The sequence below is a fragment of the Ursus arctos genome, unplaced genomic scaffold (assembly GCF_023065955.2).
Source record: "Ursus arctos isolate Adak ecotype North America unplaced genomic scaffold, UrsArc2.0 scaffold_7, whole genome shotgun sequence".
NCBI classification, from domain to species: Eukaryota; Metazoa; Chordata; class Mammalia; order Carnivora; family Ursidae; genus Ursus; species Ursus arctos.
Genome location: NW_026623089.1, coordinates 22,566,669 through 22,586,644, shown reverse-complemented (window position 1 = coordinate 22,586,644; position 19,976 = coordinate 22,566,669). Strand labels below are relative to the sequence as shown.

The window sequence follows — 19,976 nt, the reverse complement described above, 5'->3', positions numbered from 1 at the left end:
GGCTGCACCAGTCACTGAACATTCCAACAACAATGCACTACACTTCTCTTTTCTCTGCATCCGCACCAGCACTTCTTGTTGGCAGCCTTTCTAACAAGCGGCAGGTGGTATCTAGTGGTTTTGATCCCTGACAGTGATGTTTAGCACCTTCACATGTACCTGCTGTCTGCATGTCGTCTTTAGAAAAATGTCTATTCAGATCCTCTGCGCATTTTTTAACCAGCCCATTTTTAGGACTATTGAGCTGCATGAGTTCCTGATACGTTTTGAATATTAGCCCTTGATCAGATACAACCATTTGGTAGGCTGCCTTTTCATTGTGTTGGTTTCCTTTGCTTTGCAGAAGCTTTTCAGTTTGGCTTAGTCCCACATGTTTTGTTGCGCTTTTGTGGGTTTTGCTTGTGATGAGAAATCCAAAAAATCGTCGCTAAGGTCAATGTCAAGGAGCTTACTGCCTATATTTTCTGCGAGTTTCATAGTTACTGGGCTTGTGCCTGATGGCTTCATGAATTCGCCTGTCATCCTTGTGCAGGGGCCGTGCTACTGTCTGCATCGTTCCAATTTTAGTACACGTGCTGCCCAAGTGAGCACAGCAAAGTTTCTTTTAACATCTCCATGTATGTATATACTTGTTTATGTCTGTGTACTGGAGACAGCAGGGATTAGAGTTAATCTGAGATACAAACTAATGCACTGACTGTGTTATTAAACAAGAAATATTCCACCCTGCTGGCGTAAACTGCTATCAGCTAGTAAAATCACCTCATCCTGGAAGTGCTGAGTTAGGGTCACACATAAGTGATGCACTTCCTGCACTTTCTCCAAACGTACACTTGCCCCCAAGGAGGGATTTAGATTGACCTCATCCTCGGATAGTCAAATTTAAAGAACATTAAACTGTCATCTTAGCTCCCTGTCTCTAACCTCAAGGCTGGAGTGGAGAATTATTTTTCTAAAGACCATGCTTCCCCTAAGCACATTCTGTAGGCTTCTTTATAGAAGAGCACGTGGGTATCCTTCCGGAGAACATTGGGTGATAAGCTGAACATCCCAGCACTGTCTGTGGGGTTGACCTCTGTACCTGGATTCCAAGGGGTCAAGCCCCCCACTGGGGGCCAAGCCAAGGGAAGAAGCCACCTCATAAATCCGCTGTGGAGACCACAGTGACCATGAGGAACTGGCTCTGTCTTCCCAGGAGGTGACTTCAGCGGTTTTCTGTCACAATCTGGTTCTGAGAAGACCGAGGGAAACGTAGGATGGGGCTGTGCTCGGGCTTAATTATATATTCAAATTGCCTGTATTTAAAAACCCCTAAACTGTAATGGCTTAATTAAGCTGGTAACTTTATGGCCTGCTTCTCTTCACCGTCTAAGACTTTCTCTTTAACGGAGAAGTCGGGGTCCATTTTCCTTGCTGGGATGGCTGGCTGCGGGGGGGAGCAGGGAAAAGGAAGAGCGTGGACCTTGGTGGCAGCTACCTTCCCCTTGTGGTAGGTGGCCTACAAACCTCCGGTCTTTTGTGGTACATAAAACAGAGCTCGGAGGAGCCAGGAGGCATTAATTTAGGAGCTGGGAAGAGCAGGTGAGTTTTCACAGGGTGAAACACTATCTCAAAGAAAAGAAAATGTAGGTTATGACTTGCATGTTAAGAGAAAGGAAAAGCAGCCCGTCCTGTAAGAAAGCAGTGTAACCCCAGCCCCATATAGCCCTGCAATTTGTCTAAGTGGCATCATTCCTACTTTTCATGATTTATAATCTCGGAGGAGGGTTTTAATGTCCTTGAACAGGCTTTCAACCTTCATCGTGAGGTGGTTTGACCTCTGCTGAGCGGAGCTGTGCTTCGGAGTCACCACCATCTGCTGACAGAAAGGGCTTGTTAGAGCTGCAAAGGGTTCAATATTGATATGTGTCTTGATACTGTTTGGGAAATCCTTTATTTAGGCAAATGTTGAAGCATTTGTCCAATGCAGAAATTCCCTTTGGAAAATTCCCTTTGGAAAATTCATTTATTTTGTCAAAGTACAGCTAGAGCTGTACTGAGGCTAAAGACTCAGTCTGCTTGTTTCTCTAATAGCATCTCTTTCACTAAAATTAGCGACTTAATTTTCTTTTTTTTTTTTTTAAAGATTTTATTTATTTATTTGACAGAGACAGCCAGCAAGAGAGAGAACACAAGCAGGGGGAGTAGGCGAGGAAGAAGCAGCCTCCTAGCAGAGGAGCCTGATGTGGGGCTCGATCCCAGAACGCTGGGATCACACCCTGAGCCGAAGGCAGACACTTAAGGACTGAGCCACCCAGGCGCCCCAGCAACTTAATTTTCCTTATCTTTAAAATGGGATGACATACTAGTTCTTACCTTCCTAGTTTGGTAGAATTTGATGAAATCCTACTTTTAAGACACTTGGCACCATGCCTGGTACTTAATCACTCATTGTTACCTTACCATATTTTGTTATTAATTTTCCCAATCTCATTCTATAAGATGTATACTTAAGGCCATACCCAGCAATTTTATATCTGATCAGGGGTCAGATAAAGGGAGAAGGAGATCCGTTTGCTACCCTGACTCCTCAGGGTTACGGAGAGGTGATCAGTGACCCAGTTGTACGAGTTTGGCTTACTTGGAATTCTGGTGTCTGCCTTTTTATTTCTCCTTTAACAGCTGCTTGCATTAGCCTTTTGGAAATTGAGCAAAAGAGTTTTTCATTTTTAGGAAGCCACATGTTCTCGATCTTTAAATCAAAGGTGAAATGCAACGTGCCATGGCAGGAATCCAATGTTTGGAGGCCACATGGACTTTCTGGCTTAAACTCATTTTCTATGAAGTCAAAATTCATCCTTAGCTTTTGAAAGCACTGAAGGCGATGAGCTAAGACAGCGGTGAACAGACATGAGAAGAAGGCCCCTGGTGGCCAAAATGAGGCTTCTCCCTCTCAGTTTTTTAATGGCATGCGAAAGGCATTAATCCACACTTTCATTTCCTATTAGCCAAATAGAAATGTCTTGAGATCATGTGAATACCTTATGGTATAAGTGACTTTCTAAAGTATCTTATTAGAACTCCTTATCGGTGTAAATGAGGCCGCACTGGGGCTTGACAGCCAGGAACACACCTCTTAAAAGCTGATGATTGGAAGCAGCTCACGAAGAAGTGAGCCCAGTACCACTGGGGAAACTTCCAGGGGACATGGCCACTCTCGCCTTTTCACAAGTACAGCTACTGTCTGGCATGTCACGTGTAGGTCACTTGCTTGTGTGGCAGCTCTACCCAGAGATGAAATCAGGTTCCCAAATGCCTCTCAAGAACCGTTAGGACAAATGACGCTGCCACGCCTGCAGGTTGGGATCTTCCTACAGCGAGCAGAGAAAGGCCATCCAGGAAGGGTATTCACCGAGCTTTTGAGAATGATGCCCTAGGTTTCAGAAGCACCCTTTTTCAAAAGGAGGTTTATAGATTATTGAGGCTGCTTGGCTGATGTTTAATGTAGAAAAGATCAAGTAGATCAATACTGGAGAAAACTCAAAACCAGTTACCCTCCCTGCCCCCCAAAATCCTAAACCCCTCAAAACCAAAACCATCTGTCTGAAGCATCTGTCCCTTCAGAAAGGAAGGCTGTTTTGTTGGAAGAAAGTCTGAGGACGTCCAAGGCAGAGCTGGGGACATCAAATTCTCCAACTCCAATCTCTCCTTCCCTCCACTCCACTCGCCCGGTTCCCCCTTCCAGGAGCTCCATCCCCTTCATGCTTACAGCAAGCTTCTTAGTGTTCTATTCAGACTCCCTTGAAATGAAGAGTCCTTTTCTTAAAGTCCCCGGGGAGACTCTGCCAGAAGCCCAGAGTGTCCGTCCTTGACATTGTTTCCTTTCTTTATCTTGACTTTTCCCCTTTTCTACCTCTCAGTATTGTATTTGCTGATATGAATAGAAATTGCCTTTGAGAATGGGTTTGTTCATTCCGTACTCACTGACCTCTGTTGTAAATACTGGTGTACTTCCATCATAAAGATAAACTTTCCATATTCAGATTTTTCTTGTATGTTGTTTCCATTTCTTTTTGGTTTTGTTTGGTCACGTGAGCTTTATGATTGAAGCTTTTTTTTTTTTTTTGTAAAATGCAAGTACATTTTTTTAAAATATCTGCCATTTATCTTACTATATAAATCAATTTTTCTACTCTTCTCCTCATCAATATTGCTTTCAATTTTTCTAACATATTCCAGGTAAATGGTTAAATCTGTGGCTGCAGTTAGAGACCCATCTGATGTCTCCTGCTGAGGCAGAGAAGATGAACACAGTTAATGGGTAAATGATAGGCCAATGCTGAGGTCAATATTTACCCCACCGTACAATAAATCTTGATAACTGGCTAACTAACAAAACAAGATGTCAATGATCAGTATAGTATGCTATATCCTTCCAGAATAATTTCGTTAGAAAGGTATGGAAATTCAGAGAATAAAGATTGCAAAAATTCTGTGGTATGCTTTTGGTCTTAAAAGGAAACCATCTTCTATATCAAGGTAAAGATCTTGAAATCAGTGGTTTTCAATATTTTATTTATTTGAGTGTGAGAGAGAGAGAGCGCGTGCACGAGAGAACGTGAGCATGAGAGCATAGTTGGGGGGATGGGTGGGGAGGGGCAGAGGGGAGGGAGAAGCAGGCTCCCTGCTGAGCAGAGAACTGGTTGTGGGGCTTGATCCCAGGACCCCAGAATCATGACCTGAGCCAAAGGCAGACTCTTCACTGACTGAGCCACCAGGTGCCCCAAAATCATTGGTTTTCAAACTTTAAAATGCATTAGAAGCATTGGGACACTTTTAAATAAATACAGATGGCTAGATTCCACCCCTATTCTGTCCCCATCTAGTGTTTCACAAAACACTAGCAGACTCTGATTCAGGAAAGCTAGGGGACATTCTTGGAAGAAAAATGGATTTAAATTCTACATTGTGCCTGGGAGGTAAGTAGTTATCAACCTATTAACCAACATTTATTTAGAGACAACTAGGTCTAAAGCAATATGTGTATATAGTCATTATGAAGTACTTTTACTTTTTCTCTGTTGCTGCTCCGTTCTACCTAGTTATATGGTAATTTTTGGTTCTTACATAGGAGATTGGATAAGGTTAAAAACAGGGCTTCTTGGTATAATTTATCAATGACAGTTGCTGAAAGAATCTCTTAAAAAAGCAATTGCTCATACTTGGAGACACAGCATTTCTCCTAAATAAAAAAGAAAAAAAATAAATTATTACATTACTAGTTCATAAACTTAAGTAAATTATTGGCAAACTTTTTGGGGAAAAAGAGATAAAAATAGTAAAGTAAAATCAGTAAATGTATAATTTTGGAATAGGGAAACACAGCAGTAAAAACACATTTCAGAATGCACTTCTCAATGCGTTGTTATAGACAACACAACCATGAAATTTTACAACAATTATGTATATTATGCAATAGGAACAAACATGTAAATTTAAAACCTAAAATAACTACAGTTTCAGTATTTCTGCCTGCATACTAATAAATCCTAAGTGTTATATTCAGCTGTCCTATTAGCCTTATTTCTCTAGCCTGGCTTTGTATATTTTGACTGTCTTTGATGTAAACTTGGCACATAATTAAAGAATTAATAATTTTTTTAAAGTGGGACAAGAACTTTCTTCTTTAACCCTGACAGAAGCTAGTCTTTCTCAAAGGATGATCTTTGGTAACTTTCAGATACATCTTTAAAGTATTTTTTAGAACATCTTTCCTCCAAATGGAAGGGGAAAATGCACTAATGGATAAACTGTCCTCGATTTCTAGTTTGTCTTTCATAAATTGTATTTACACCATTGGTCTCTTACTGTTGCTATCTTTATGATTGTTTACAAAGCGTGTATGTACACTTCAAGATCCTATTTTGATTTTGGTGTAGTTTGATCCTACTTGTTTTCTTTATAACTCATGTTGAAATTCTTGGTATACGTTGAGAGTCTTCTAAGCTTCTCTAACCTCCTTGGCTTCATTGAGCACTCCCTCCAATGAACCATCTTGGCTTGCGTGTGAAAGTATTTTCAAACTTTATGTGCAGAGGAATCACTTAGGAATCTTGGCAGGGGAGGGGGGAAGCAATTTCTTAAATAGTGAATCTGAAGGAGCTGAGTTTCTGTATTTCTAACAAGCTTCCAGGCATATGCCTGGTGCTGCCAGTCTGAACCTAAAGGTCTACACCATAAATTCGGCTTGTACCCGGTGCTGCAATCTATTCTTGATCACAGTGCCAGACCCATACCCTGTATATGCAACTGTATGTATTTCTCATGAGTGTAGCAATCTTGTCAGCAAATTCTCACCGATGCCAAGAATGTTGTCATCATCAACTCTGTAGTCATTAAAACACTTTTCATCTCTCAAATCTCCCAAGAAAGGATCTTGTAATCATGAATTGAACTTTGAAGAGTGTCAGCACAGTAAATGTGCCAAATCTTTGTCATCTTTTCAGGGATTTTAATGACTATTTTAGACTTTATCGTTGTTGACTCCCAAGAGCATTCAACAAGCATGGAACAAACAAAGAGCATGAGGTACAATATACTGAAACGATACCCACCAAAATGTCGAACAGAATATTTCTAAGAGATGTTATAATAGCCATTTTTATTTTCTTCACTTTTTAAATTTTTAAATTTTCCTCATTTTTAACTTTCTCTAAATACTTTATAGTTTATATGTATTATTTTTATAATACAGTAATTATGCTGAATTTTCAAAAACCCAGGACTTGTATTTGTCAGGAGGTTTAAAAAAAGATATAATTTGGCTCATTGCCATGATTTCTTACTTTTTTTGTTCCCTTGTTATTTGTCACATGTTGCTTGTGTAGCAGTGTCAGTGACGGGACATGTTTTTTGACTTCATATTCCTTAGAACTTTGTCAGGGACATGGTGGGTACTCAGGACTTACTTGTTCATCGATTATCAACTTTTTGGCTTCATTGAATTTCCATACAGATTATATGAAAGGAAGTTTAGCACATCAAATACTTGCTTACAATCACCAAGATTTTTCTCATCGGTTTGTATAAATACTGATGTTTATGTCCCAAGTAAGAGCACGGTCCTTTGGCTTAGTACTGGGCAAGAGAAAATACATGGCAGGATATCAATAAAAGCCCACATTGAAAACTTTAGTGAGTATTACTCAAAATTTCTCATCTCTTTACTCCCCTGTCTGTGCACACAGAAACTACCATAATTCTGACTGGGCCAGAGTATTGATGTGTTGGCACTGAGTAGGCTCTGGGATGACAAGTTAAATGGTGCTTCCACTCTGGAGAAGACACTAGAGAAAAGATGGAAATTACTTAGGTAGCTGCAAATCACACTAAATATCACTTCCTTTGTTTCTGCCAAAAGTCTGCCGATATGTTCGGCTTGATTTAAAGAACATATGATGAAAATGGAAAACAGTTTCTAATCACAGCTATTAATTACCAAGAACTAAATTCAAAGAGATTTCCTAATTAAAATTTCAAAGTATCCTAAATATAATGTAAGACTTGAATGATGAGGCAACACAGGGGATTTCTTAACAGCCTACAAGGCATCAAGGAAGGAGGAAGATTCCCAAGGGTACAGAAAAATAGGTCCTTTAAAAAAAAAATGTTCTCAGTCTCTATTTACTGAAACAAGCCATTCTTGTCCTAGTTGGAAATCCAACAAAGTCAAACCTGGAACTGATGTGAACGATCAAGCACGCTGGAGACGCACGTGCCGTGGAGAAATGCCAACATTGACTGGTAGAACGTCATGAAGGTCCGTGGGATCCAAGAATAACCAACGGGGTAAGTAGTGAGTGAATTGTACTGGTTTATTCATTCAACAAACATCTACTAGCTGCTCTTCTATGTCGGGAACTCTTCTAAACATTTGGCATACATAGTAAGTGAACTGGACAGACTCCCGTCTGTGTGGAGTTTATATACAAGATGGTAGAAAAAGACAATAAATGGTATATCAAATAGGTGCATTCTATTGTTTGTATGAAAGTAAGTGCCATAGACAACAAGGGGAGTGCTGTGAGGTGGGATGGTCATGAGGTGGTTGCAGTTTTAAGTAAAGGGTTCAGGGCCTCACCTTTGAACAAAGACTCAGAGAAAGCAAGGGAAGGAGCCGTGCAACAATTTGGGGGATAACTTCCTCTTCCGTACTGCAGAGTCCGAATGCTAGAATGTGCTTGCTCCACTTGGCGGCCGGCAAGAAAGCCTGTGTGTCTAGCATGGAGTGGTGAGGTGGGAAAAGTTCTAGGACTGGGCTTTATTAGTCCATGCAAGATTCATCACATAGGTCATTGTAACCCATGTTAAGGATTTTTGATACGGGGTCAAATTCCAACAGCAATGTTGGTCTCCATTTTTTTCTATTCTTCCCCTTAGGATTTCTTTTTAATTTGACTTAAAATATTTCAGTCCATTTCCTACTATGTCCTTTCTTACAACCTGTATTCCTGCAAATCGACATCCTGATTTATGTCCCTCCTTATTCCAATTCATACTAACTCTGTGGGCAAATTTATTTTCCTAACGTCCAGGTACTTTTTCCTTAAAAGAAAACCTCACCTAAACTTGTCATTGCTTCTAGAATTAACTCGAAACTTCCTTGACCTTGCAGGAGCTGGCTCCTACCTACTCTTCTCCTTAATATTTTCCTGTGTGCCATTCAATTGTTGGCTTTGTTTTGATCCCTTTATCCATGTCATTTTCTAAACATGAATTGTTTGCCATCTTGTCAACACTTTTTCCATTCTTCCTGTCTCCCTAAATGCCATACTCTTTATCATCACTCCTAATCACAGCAGCAAGTATTCTCACTTTTACAAAATTCCCAGCACTTTATTTTTGCTTCTCCTAAGACAGATTCTGTGTTTTCATTTATTAATTGTAAGTGGACTCAAAACACATCAAGAGTCAAATCTGTGTCTTATTCATGTTTTCATTCCCCTGGAAAACTAGGAAACCTCATTGCACTGTTAAATATTGATAGAATAAATTTTAGCACTCAATCTGTAAGCATAGGTGGGGAGCTTAGCATTATTGACACAAACTTATTCTGGACATAATGGTCAGTCCTTCATCATGACCCATGGGCATTTAACTTCGTGATTACAGATACCTCTGTACTCCTTATGACTGCCCATGCTTCAAGCACAAGACAAGGAATAGGGGATTAATTTAGGAATCCATCATATTTTTAAAGCCATGACAACTAGCTGTATCATAAATACAGCAGATCACCCAGAAGCATAAATAATGGAAACACTGCCTTGGGGGCAATAAAAGTGATTGATGCTCTGAGTTGCTGTTAACCCTGGTTATCCTTGTTCCATGTGGATCTTTCCAGCCTTCCTTTGTGCCTGAGATTGGCACTTCAGAAGCAGTATCGGTGGAAAGAAAAATCAGGTGTCACACATATAGTTTCTAGTCTGAAATTTGCAAATGAGAGGGAAGGTATCTGATCTAGAATGAATTAAGTCCACACATATTGATGTGTCCTTATCATATCCATATTAATGATGAGCAATAAAAAATATTAAGGTGTGGGATAAGGAGAACTAGACCACTCTGGGTTTACTTTTATTTAAAATAATAAAAAGCTTCTAAAGAACTTGTCCTTTACTTGGATGTCATAGGTGACGATTTTTCTTCCCTAATGTTTTTGCAAACACACGTATAATGAATAGCATTTGGCTTTGACATGCTGAAAGGGAAGGTTTGCCGAAAATTTAGTCTAGGGAAGCATCATGTTAGAATTCCATCTCAGGACCAGAAAACCCGATTCTTGTATTTTCACTACTAATTAGCTTCATTCCTTGATGTCTTTTTACATAGGTAACGTGGGAGAGAAAAGGGACGAGCCTATGAATTAAGTACCTATTTTATATAACGTGCTTTACTAACCTTCTCTGCTACTAAGGTTTTTAGTGATACATTATTATGTCCATGATACAGACAAAGGGTTTGGGGTTCAGCAAGACTCTGCAATTTTCCTAAGATTACATGGCAAATGGAATTATAATGGCAAATCTGAATCCTGGTCAATCTGAATCCAAACTTATGCTATGAATACCACATATACAGAAGGTTTAAAAAATCGATATCTAAGAGCTTCCTCCTTTCCTAGCATTCTGTAATTCTGTCCTCCTAAAGCCCTGTGGAGTTTCCATACGGTGGCAAATGTTATGACAGGGCCAATGGTTTTGCTAACTTCTAATCCCTATTTGATCTCAAATTCCCTATGGAACAGGACAAGTCTGCTCTTAATATGGTCCCCAAATTAAGTCCCACAAGGAGGGGGACCGTTATTGATTGCCTGATCTAGGAGACCACTTCTAGCTTGAGTTTAAAAAAGAATATTTTAGAAGAATATTCGGTTCCACCTATGTAGATTCATTCACTGGGGTCTTGGTAAATTGGAATTCTGATTAGGAGAGAATTCTGCATCTAGCACAGTGGGGATCTTGAACTTTGTTTTCTTGGACATCTTTTTAAATGGGTATTTTTATTCTGTTACAGCAGCAAAAAAAAAGCATGTGTTTCTCTATCATTAGGTTCTATCAATAGGTTCCTATTATTCCAGCCTGAAGTAGCATGTCTTATCCCACCCCTCAATATCAAAATGTCCCCTCATCTCTTAAGGACCTGGCCAATGTTTTCTGCAGGTACCAAGTCTATTATGCCATTCTAGTCCCCACCAGTTGTGTTTTACATTGGAGTTGGCTCTATCTTTATTAAAATAAATCCTTGTACAGTCGACCCTTGAACAATGCAGGAGTTAGGGGCATTGAAACCGTCCTCCACCCCGCGAGGTAAAAAAAAAAAAAAAAAAAAAAAAAAATCTGAATATAACTTTAAACTCCCCTAAAACTTAACTATTAATAACCTATTGGTGACTAGAATCCTTACCAATAACATAGTCAGTTAACACCTTTTTAAATGTTATATGTCTTATATACTGTATTCTTACAACAAAATAAGTTAGAGAAAAGCAAACATTATTAAAAAATCTTAAGGAACAGAAAATGCGTTTACAGCACTGTTTATTGAAATAAATCTGCCTATAAGTGGGCCTGTGCAGTTCAAACCTAGGTTGTTCAAGGATCAACTGTATTCTCAAAAGGGACTAATGCAGTATTTTATAAAGAATAGTATTTTAATAAAATTTTTTTAGTAACAAATGAATTTATGATTTAAGCTTGGGATGAAACTTTCCCTTCACAGTTTTCTCCTTAGCTACCCTATTCCATCCAGGATATTTTTTTATTTTTTATTTTTTTTTAGGTAGGCTTCACACCCAATGTAGAACTTGGACTCATGACCCTGAGATCAAGAGTCACATGCTCTACTGACTGAGCCAGCCAGGTGCCCCCTCCAGGGTATTTTGTAAATGGGTGAGGGAAATCTTGGGAAATAGCTAATTCTAAAATCCAGCCATTCAATTCAAGATAGGACTAGAACTGGTCCTTAAGAACCAGGCTAAAGGATAGTATCTCACACTCGGTTCCCAGGGAAAACAGGCTGTGAGATAGAAATTTGCATGTATATAGTTCATTGAAGGGTGCTTTCAGCAATAGCATCTGGGGGTGTCGGGGGTCAGAGAAGCAGAACTGGGCAAAGGGAGAAGTTACACAATGCAGTCTTAACAAAGGTCTTGACTAATCTCACCGGAAACCCTAGAGTTAAGATAGTCTTTCCAAGTTGTCTTGAATTGAAGTTAAAGGATGCCTTAGTACTCCCTTATTAATGAATGCAGACTGAGCACAAGGGATAGACAGAACCCTGGGAAGGTCCTCTAGGTCAGCCCAGTGATTTAGACTCAGCTGTGAGCTAGCAACATCTGTTCCCAGTTGCTGGAATAGAGGGGTCTTTATCCAGAAGAGGTGGGATCTGGGTGGTGCACCCCAGCACCAATTACTGTAAGGAAGGAGAGCTGAACATTTTCTCTATGCACATGCATGAATATACATATTGGTATATATTGACTTTGAGAAGTCTTATTCCCTGATGTTCATAAACCTGAAGTCGTGGCAGAGCCTAGACTGGGATTGACAAGGAGAACACACTGTGTAGTCAGAGGGAAAAAAACTCCCAAATCTCTGGAAGAGCAGATTTCCAAGGGTCTTCCAGATTTTCAGTTCTATAGCACAATTCTGAGCAAGGAGGAGGGAACAAACTGAAACAGTGTTTAATACACCCTTACACCATCTTAGGTCTTCTATATATTGGGAATTTATGGTTATTTAAAATTTTCCAGAATTGATTGAAGGATTTTAAGGTTCCCTTTGTGGATCATTGAGACCAAGTTTCTTGAGGTACTTGTTAAAAAGGTCAGTTTCTGAGCCCCGCCCAAATCCACTAAATGAAACTTTGTGCATAATAAGCCTGGAAAAAACAATTTTAACAAACACAGTGGATGCAGGGTGCCTGGGTGGCTCAGTTGTTAAGCGGCTGCCTTCGGCTCAGGGCGTGATCCCGAGGTCCTGGGATCGAGCCCCACATCGGGCTTCTCCGCTGGGAGCCTGCTTCTTCCTCTCCCACTCCCCCTGCTTGTGTTCCGCCTCTCGCTGGCTGTCTCTCTCTCTGTCAAATAAAATCTTAAAAAAAAAAAAAAAAACCCACAGTGGATGCTTTTAGTGATCTTTAAAATTTGAGAATCTCCACTGTAGACAAAATTATACAGTCAAGAAGGTAGAAGGAAAACCAGGTGGAGTGTCTTTGGCAGAGTGTCCCACCCTGAGAAGTTGATCTAATTCTTCCTCATACTTCTGACCTTGAAAAATAGTAAATCTATAGGCTCCTTTATAAGACCTATAGGCTCTGTCAGTCATGGTTTCTGGTTAAAAAGACTGAATGATTTTTCTGGACATCAGATATGTGCTGTATTGTCGATGGCAATGTTAATCGTTTACAGTCCACATGGCATGAGGGACAGACATGGCCAATACATAAGGGAGGTGCATGGGGTTAGATTTTCTTCCCTCTGTTTCATCTCTAAACCTGTTGTTAGCCATCTTTCTTCTTAAGAAGCATGAGGATTGTGCATTGCGAGTATTGGTAAACTAGCTCTCCAGAAATACAGAAACATACATACATGACATCTGTATTAGTAGTGTTTGCTGATCTCCATGGTGCAAATGCTCCAACCATGGCCAATTTCGTGTTTTATGGTGTAACAACTGGCTTGCAAAGTTCCTGAATCTAATCTAGTAAGAGCTTATTCCAGCAAACACTGAAGTCTCTATATTAATTTTTATACCCCACCAGATTTTACCTTGATATAATTTCCCCATATTTAGACCACTTACTGACATTGAAGCTTGAGTCAAATTCCTAAATCAGAGGAGGTCTTCAAACTTCACCTGAAATGGGCCAGATAGTAAGTATTTTGGCTTTGTGGGTCATAGGGTCTCTGTCAACCACTCACCACTGTTGTTGTAGTGCGAAAGCAGCGATAGTATGTGAACAAGTGGACATGGCTGTATTCCAATAAAACTTTATAGAATCAGGTGGTGCACTGGGTTTGGCCTGTCGATAGCAGTTTGCTGATCCCTGTTCCAAATCAGTTGGGCTTATAGAGTTTCTTGAGCGGTACCTATTGCCCCTGGACTCAGGGTTTCTGATGAGGTGGGAATGATCTTCGAAGTATAGTACTCACACCTGAGATTTAACAGATCTTTCTCCCTTCTTAAAATGACTGAAGAAGAGAATAGAGATAAAATGATTAAATGATGGGGAAAAGCACTATCTTAGACTCACTAGCAAGCCAAACAGAAGTGGAGTTCAGTTGTGGCTCAAGCTTGACCTGCTAACTTCTTTTCCCATGTTGATTGTTATCAATCCTCCAGATTGTTATCAATCTTCCCCAATCACAGTGAATGCAGCTCCCAAACCTAAATGGACTATAAAATTAGACAATATGATGTAAAACAGATGTCATAGGGAGACAGGCAGACCCATGTTTAACGGGGTGATCCTCTGGGTGTCTACAGAATTAGGCTAGTCACTTCACCCTCTTAGCTGGGGAGATCAGTGTGGGTGCCAAGAAGGCTCGAGAGGGTATTGTTTTGCTAAACATGCTTACCTTGCAAGAATGGGGATGTCAGCCCCCTTTCTGCTATAAGATCTGTGGTTCAATTTCATGACCTTTAGAGATGATCTAAACCACTTTGGACAGTCACAGCTTCCCAGGTGTATCTGTTACATGAGACATACTGTTCAGTCTTTGAACTTTATATATCAATACACTGAAACATAGGAATACACAGAGACCAAAAAAAGTCTCTCAGAGATCAAAGTGAGAACTAGAGAGACAGAGAGGTGGCTCAAACGGTGTAGGATATCTACGTCCTGCTCCTAAACTCAGCTTCAATGTGCTTCTAGAGAGCCTGCCTGCTCTTCCACATTTTTACCTAGTAATTGTTTAAAAATATCATTTAAAAAAATCATGTAAAAAGAAATTAAAAACATAATTAAAAAAAAAAAACAGTTGTGATCCTAAAGCCATTCTCAATTAATCCACATGGGGAGAAAGACAGCTGTTGGTTTAAGTGAGTACTTTATTGCTTTTTAAGGTTTTATTTATTTATTTAGAGAGAGTGTGGGGAGGGGCAGAGGTGGAAAGAGAGAGATTATCTCAAGCAGAGCACAGAGCCTGACGTGGGCCTCAATCTCACAACCCTGAGATCATGACATGAACCAAAATCAAGAGTCGGACACTTAACGTACTGAGCCACCCAGGCGCCCCTTAAGTGAGTAGTTTAAAAAAAAAAAAAAAAAAAAAAAGGAAGTTATTATTTGTCAATAAGTCCAAGACATCTCCATGGTTCAGAAGATCTGAAATGGGATAGAACGAAGCCTTGTGAATTCAGTCCAGCACTCTGGAATGAGCATTCTCTGATACCATTGTTTTCCTTGCTCTTGCTGGGGCGTGCTCAGTCTTGCTCTGACTCCTGCAGGTCAATTCAAAGACTGGTTGAGGCCCCTCTTCCCGTGATACAGCCCAGAGACCAAGATATGAATGTTGTTTCATGTGTCATGCGATGAGCACAAAGCGACCCTTCCTCATGGCCCTTCCTTCTCTCCTACTCCAGTGAGTCAGAGGGGCATTTGTAGAGAGGGGGGCTCAGGCTTCAAGAAGCAGCAAGTGACTGTTTGAAATCCATATTTGTGATCTTGGAGCTAACAAGGCTCCTGTGGTGGGTGGACAACAAGGGATTCTCCTGTCCTTCAGCCATGCTTGTGGTCTCTGAAGAGCCCTGAAAGTGTTTTATAGAGACAAAAAAAAGGGGGGGGGAGAGGAATCTCTTTTGTCAGACCTCTAACAAGGAAAGGTTCTGTTACAGAGAAAGACTGCTAGTCATGCAGTCAGGGGTGGCTCAGATCTATGCCTGTAGCGGGTCAGTCAGGCCAGGATTCTAAAATGTCTTTAAATTTGTGAGCGTTTTTTTTTTTTTTCTTGTTTTAGAAGTTGTTCAGTGCACAGTACAGAAGTAACCCATAATCACCAATATTATACCTGCTTGCCAGTCCAGATTTTCCAGCTCTCCCAATTTGTGAGGTCTAATTAGAAGCAATAACCTCTACTCCAGAGGGATTTTCTCTACACAACGGAGACTGAGTTGCAACAACTTGCTTGACTAGCTTTGTAACTTTATAGGAGTCTGGGGAGTTGAGTCTCCCCAAAACATGCTCTATTACACTGTGTGATTAAAGTGTTTCCAGACCAGCTCACATTCAGAGCCAGAAACAGAAAAGGGCTTCCAATGTCCTCTCTGGCCTTGAGCAGGCAGCCGTTTACATTTTTAGACTAGAGAGGAAAATCCAGCATTCCTTGATAAGAGGAATTTAAAGGATTTCCTTGCAATTCAAATATGCTGAATTTCGTGGAAGCATGGCCTTATTTAAGATTACAGATGAGCAGGTTAAATTTATCATCAAAAGGACATTCTCTGAGGGGAAAGAAAAACAATACTAAATAATGGGAAACCTATCTATAAAGCCAAAGCTTCTAACCAAAGGTGTTGAATAAGCCGCTATTGTAGCAGAGGGACGAGGCAAATAGGAAGTCCTTCCCGTGTTTATTTAGGGGGAGAGTTACCTGTTGTGTAGGAGGCCTTTTGGAGATCAGCAAATAAAATGGTTTCTCTAGAGGACAGGCAATTACCTTCTGTCTTCGTTCTTGTGCCTGCGTGGCTCTTGGTGTCTTGTGGGTGTTCTAGCCGATCGAGCATGCATTCCACTGTCCACCCCTTGCCTGTGACTTAGCATCTGTTTCAGGCTTGGAGTATTTCATGACAAACTATTTCTCAATTACAAAATAATGGGATAGACCAAAGTGATCATTAAGTTTCCTTATAGTGGCGCTTTTGAAGATGGTGTCATGGGTGAACGATGTTCACTATTTCTGCTACAGCTGTGTACAGCCACATCCTGTATTTGCCTAATACTTCTCTCTAAACCAGCTCCCTTGAAAAAAGATCTAAAATACCAATTAAACTTTACCTCCGATAATATGTGTGAAAATATGGCTGTGATGAACTGGTTTAACTAAAAAAAACACTAAAATGAAAACATCACCTTTATTTATTCTCCCAAATGACCTCGTAAGTCACATTAATCGACCTCACAGCAATTAAAAATGAAAACTGCTAAGTCCTATAGTCAGAATGTTAATTTTATGAAGATTTTTAGTATTTCTCAGTGTTTTTAAAGTAAAAATGCAAGTAGTGTCATAATACGGAGAATGGGAAGGAATGATTTGACAATGAGTCGCTTTCTTCCAGTGGACCAACAAACCAATGAAAACCAAAGCAGCCACAGATTCTGATTTCCTATATAAAGGTTAGAATCTCTGCGCTTTAAGAGATAGGATTTGACAATGGTGAATCTCAGGAGCTTGACCTACTCTTTTCACTGCTCTTCTTTAAGCAGTCTTAAAAGGAGAATTGCCAACTTTCAGCTCCAGATTTAAAACAAAACAAAACATGATGTTTCAGATGGCAGCATTACTTAAAAAAATGTATGGGGGGGGGGCAGTACGTCCTCTAATAACAAGAGACATATAATGAAATTGCTCCCTGAACCATAGCTTTAGCTGAGCTTGTTAGATGCTGTAATAAATCCTTTATCTGGAAGGGTCCACCTATAATTACCTGAAGTAGCAAGAACATTTACTATAATAATTAAAGCCAATTACCTTTACCTCAGGATCAAAAACACACATTATCTACTGTGCTTACATATTCTAATTTCCATAAATCTAACATTCTCTAATATTGCCATAGTGATGACTGGACCCATGGCTACCCCCACACACCAGCAGGAAGAAACTAAATCATGCTGTGTCTGGATGTCAGGGGGCTGCCCTCTGCAAAAGCACTAGAACTTAGGCTCACTGTGGGCTGGAAAGCCTTACTACATGAGGCAAATCAGAATAATTGGGACTTTCCCTCTTCGTAGTTACTCTCCACTTTTTCAGAGAGGAAATATTTAGAATTCTGAGCGGGGAGATATAGCGATATTGGTGACAGTATTTTTAACTGAAAAAAATAGCAACCTTGCTTTCAACCTCATAACCTGGCATATTGAATTTCATCTGCCTATTTGAAGCTCCAAAAGCTGTTTAGAAATCCAAACTCATTTTAGTAAGGGTGATGAATATCTAAAAATCCATGTCCAAAAGATAATTTATGTTGAGTGCATGGCTCCGTTTGCTATATAAAAGCAAGATACCAGTTTATAACATCTTTGAAAGGGTGTGGGTTTGTTTGTTTTGTTTTGTTTTACAAATAGATAGAACAGCATTCATAGTACTACTGATTACCCAGGAAGAAAAAGATAAAACCTACTGGAGAAATCTGTGATATCACATACTTGTTTGAAGATAGATGTGTGATGGTGGTGTTTTCTCAGGGCAGCAGTGTCCTCTCTTCTTAAAAGTAACATTTTGCAGATAATTATTTAATGGATAGCTATGGAGGGATGTATAAACCTCGGGGGGGTTTCCATTGGTGACAACTGGGACCTTTTAGTTAAGAACACAGTGATGATAAACCTAAGTGTCTAGTTGTGGGAGGAACTTCAGAAATAATTTAATCCATGCAGCTTCTTGTAAAGGTGAGAAAACAGAAACCCCTAGAGGTTTGGTGAATTGCCTGAGGTCTCATGATTGAAATGTGAGTCAGAACTTGAACCCAGACCTGACAAATGATCTACGCTTTAGAGTTCAGTGCTTCTGCTACACTTTGAAATACACTGTAACCAACAAGGTCCTGACTATGGTGGAGGAGCTTTTTCCACGGCTTGCTTGAATCCGTGGAGAAAAACTCTGATTGACCTTCCTAGAACACGCTTAGGAAAAGGCAGATGCTCTCACTGATCAGAAGAAAAACGGTTGGAGGCGCTTTGGCTGTAACTGGTCTGTCCGTCACTTGCAATATAAATATGGTAAAGCGGCTTATGTGCTTATTGGTCACTCAGAGACAAAAAGCATTCCTAATAAGTGAGCACCTTTCTATAAGGGTACAGATTTAGCTTCATTCCTCTGCTATAGCCTTTCAGACTAACTTTCAAGATCCAGTTGTTGGTTCAATGAAAAAGTTGACCTAAGACATCAATTTAGAAAGGTGCAATGTGACCCTCATTTAAAAAAAAAAAATGTGCACCTTCATCAGTGTGTTTCCATAAAGTGTAAGACATTCAAGAACTTCAAGGTCATTTATAGGAGAATCTTCAAAATAAGTAAGTTTGATCATAGCAAAATAAGATGCATTCTTGTGTTGCTAAACCTTTTTCATTGTAAATCTGCTGAAGGAAATTTCTGGAGGTGTATTGCTTTTGGTCTCTGATTCAACTGTATTCATCTCTAAGCATATCTATGTAAGTAGTTTGAAGATTTTTTTTCTGCCTCAGCAATGAAAACTATATAGTTTTCTTTTCCACATGATATTTTATATATGGTGATTACTCAGAATAAAAAGGGGACTCCAGAAAAATCTCACATTCTATATGGTTTGAAACTTGAACTCCAACATTAAGACCTGATGTGACAAATACACTTTGGAAGAATGAAGCTATCAGCAAAATGCCCTGGAGGATAATAAAACTCCGGGAGAGAGGATAGTGTGTATATGAGATGATGGATCTGTGACCTGCAAAGCAGACTCTATAAATTCTGGCCATCACTACCACAGTAAGAACAGTTCTCCTTCCCTAATGAGCTTGGTGCCCTCTTATGAAATGACTGGTCCTGCAGCCCATTAAGGAGCATTAGGCCTCTGAAAATGTAGTTTGCACAGTAGAAGCAACTTCCCCATGGGCCTGAAAGATGTGCTGGGAAAAGGTAGAAGAACACATTTGAACCAAAATCTCAAAGACCATTAAAGAAAAAGAAGAGGTATGTTAATTGGGGTTGGTGTAATAAGGCACAAGGAAGGAACTGGGACTCCCTGAAGAATTGCTGTACATCACTTGAACCACATAATGAACTGAGTAGATATTTGTATTAGATTTTTTTTTTTTTTAATTTTAGAGAGGGAATGGGGGAGGGGCACAGGGAGAAGGAGACAGAATCTTAAGCCCACTCCACGCCCAGCTTGGAGCCCAATGCAGGGTTCGATTTCACAACCCTGAGATCATGATCTGATCTGAAATCAAGAGTTGGATGCTTAACCAAATGAGCCACCCAGGTGCCCCCGTATTTGATTATTTTTCATAGGAATGGAGACTCTAACTCCCTGATTATATTAATATACTACATACATGTAATCTTTCAATCAGCTTTTGTTTGCTCTTACATGGAAAAGTCAGTAAGAATAACAAATTCAAAAGAACTCTTTAAAAAGTAACTTAAATTTCCTTTAAAGGGATAAATAAAATATCCTAAATAAACGCTTTATATATATATGTGTACATATATATACACTCATTCATTTCAAATT

General features: G+C 39.8%; 1 non-coding gene across 1 annotated transcript; it reads right to left on the bottom strand.

The window, feature by feature from the left end:
* Positions 1–487: 487 nt before the first annotated feature.
* Positions 488–591, bottom strand: LOC113252580 (U6 spliceosomal RNA). Its single transcript, XR_003314931.1, has one exon. It is a non-coding gene; the product is annotated as a U6 spliceosomal RNA (small nuclear RNA).
* Between the last annotated feature and the right edge of the window lie 19,385 nt (positions 592–19,976).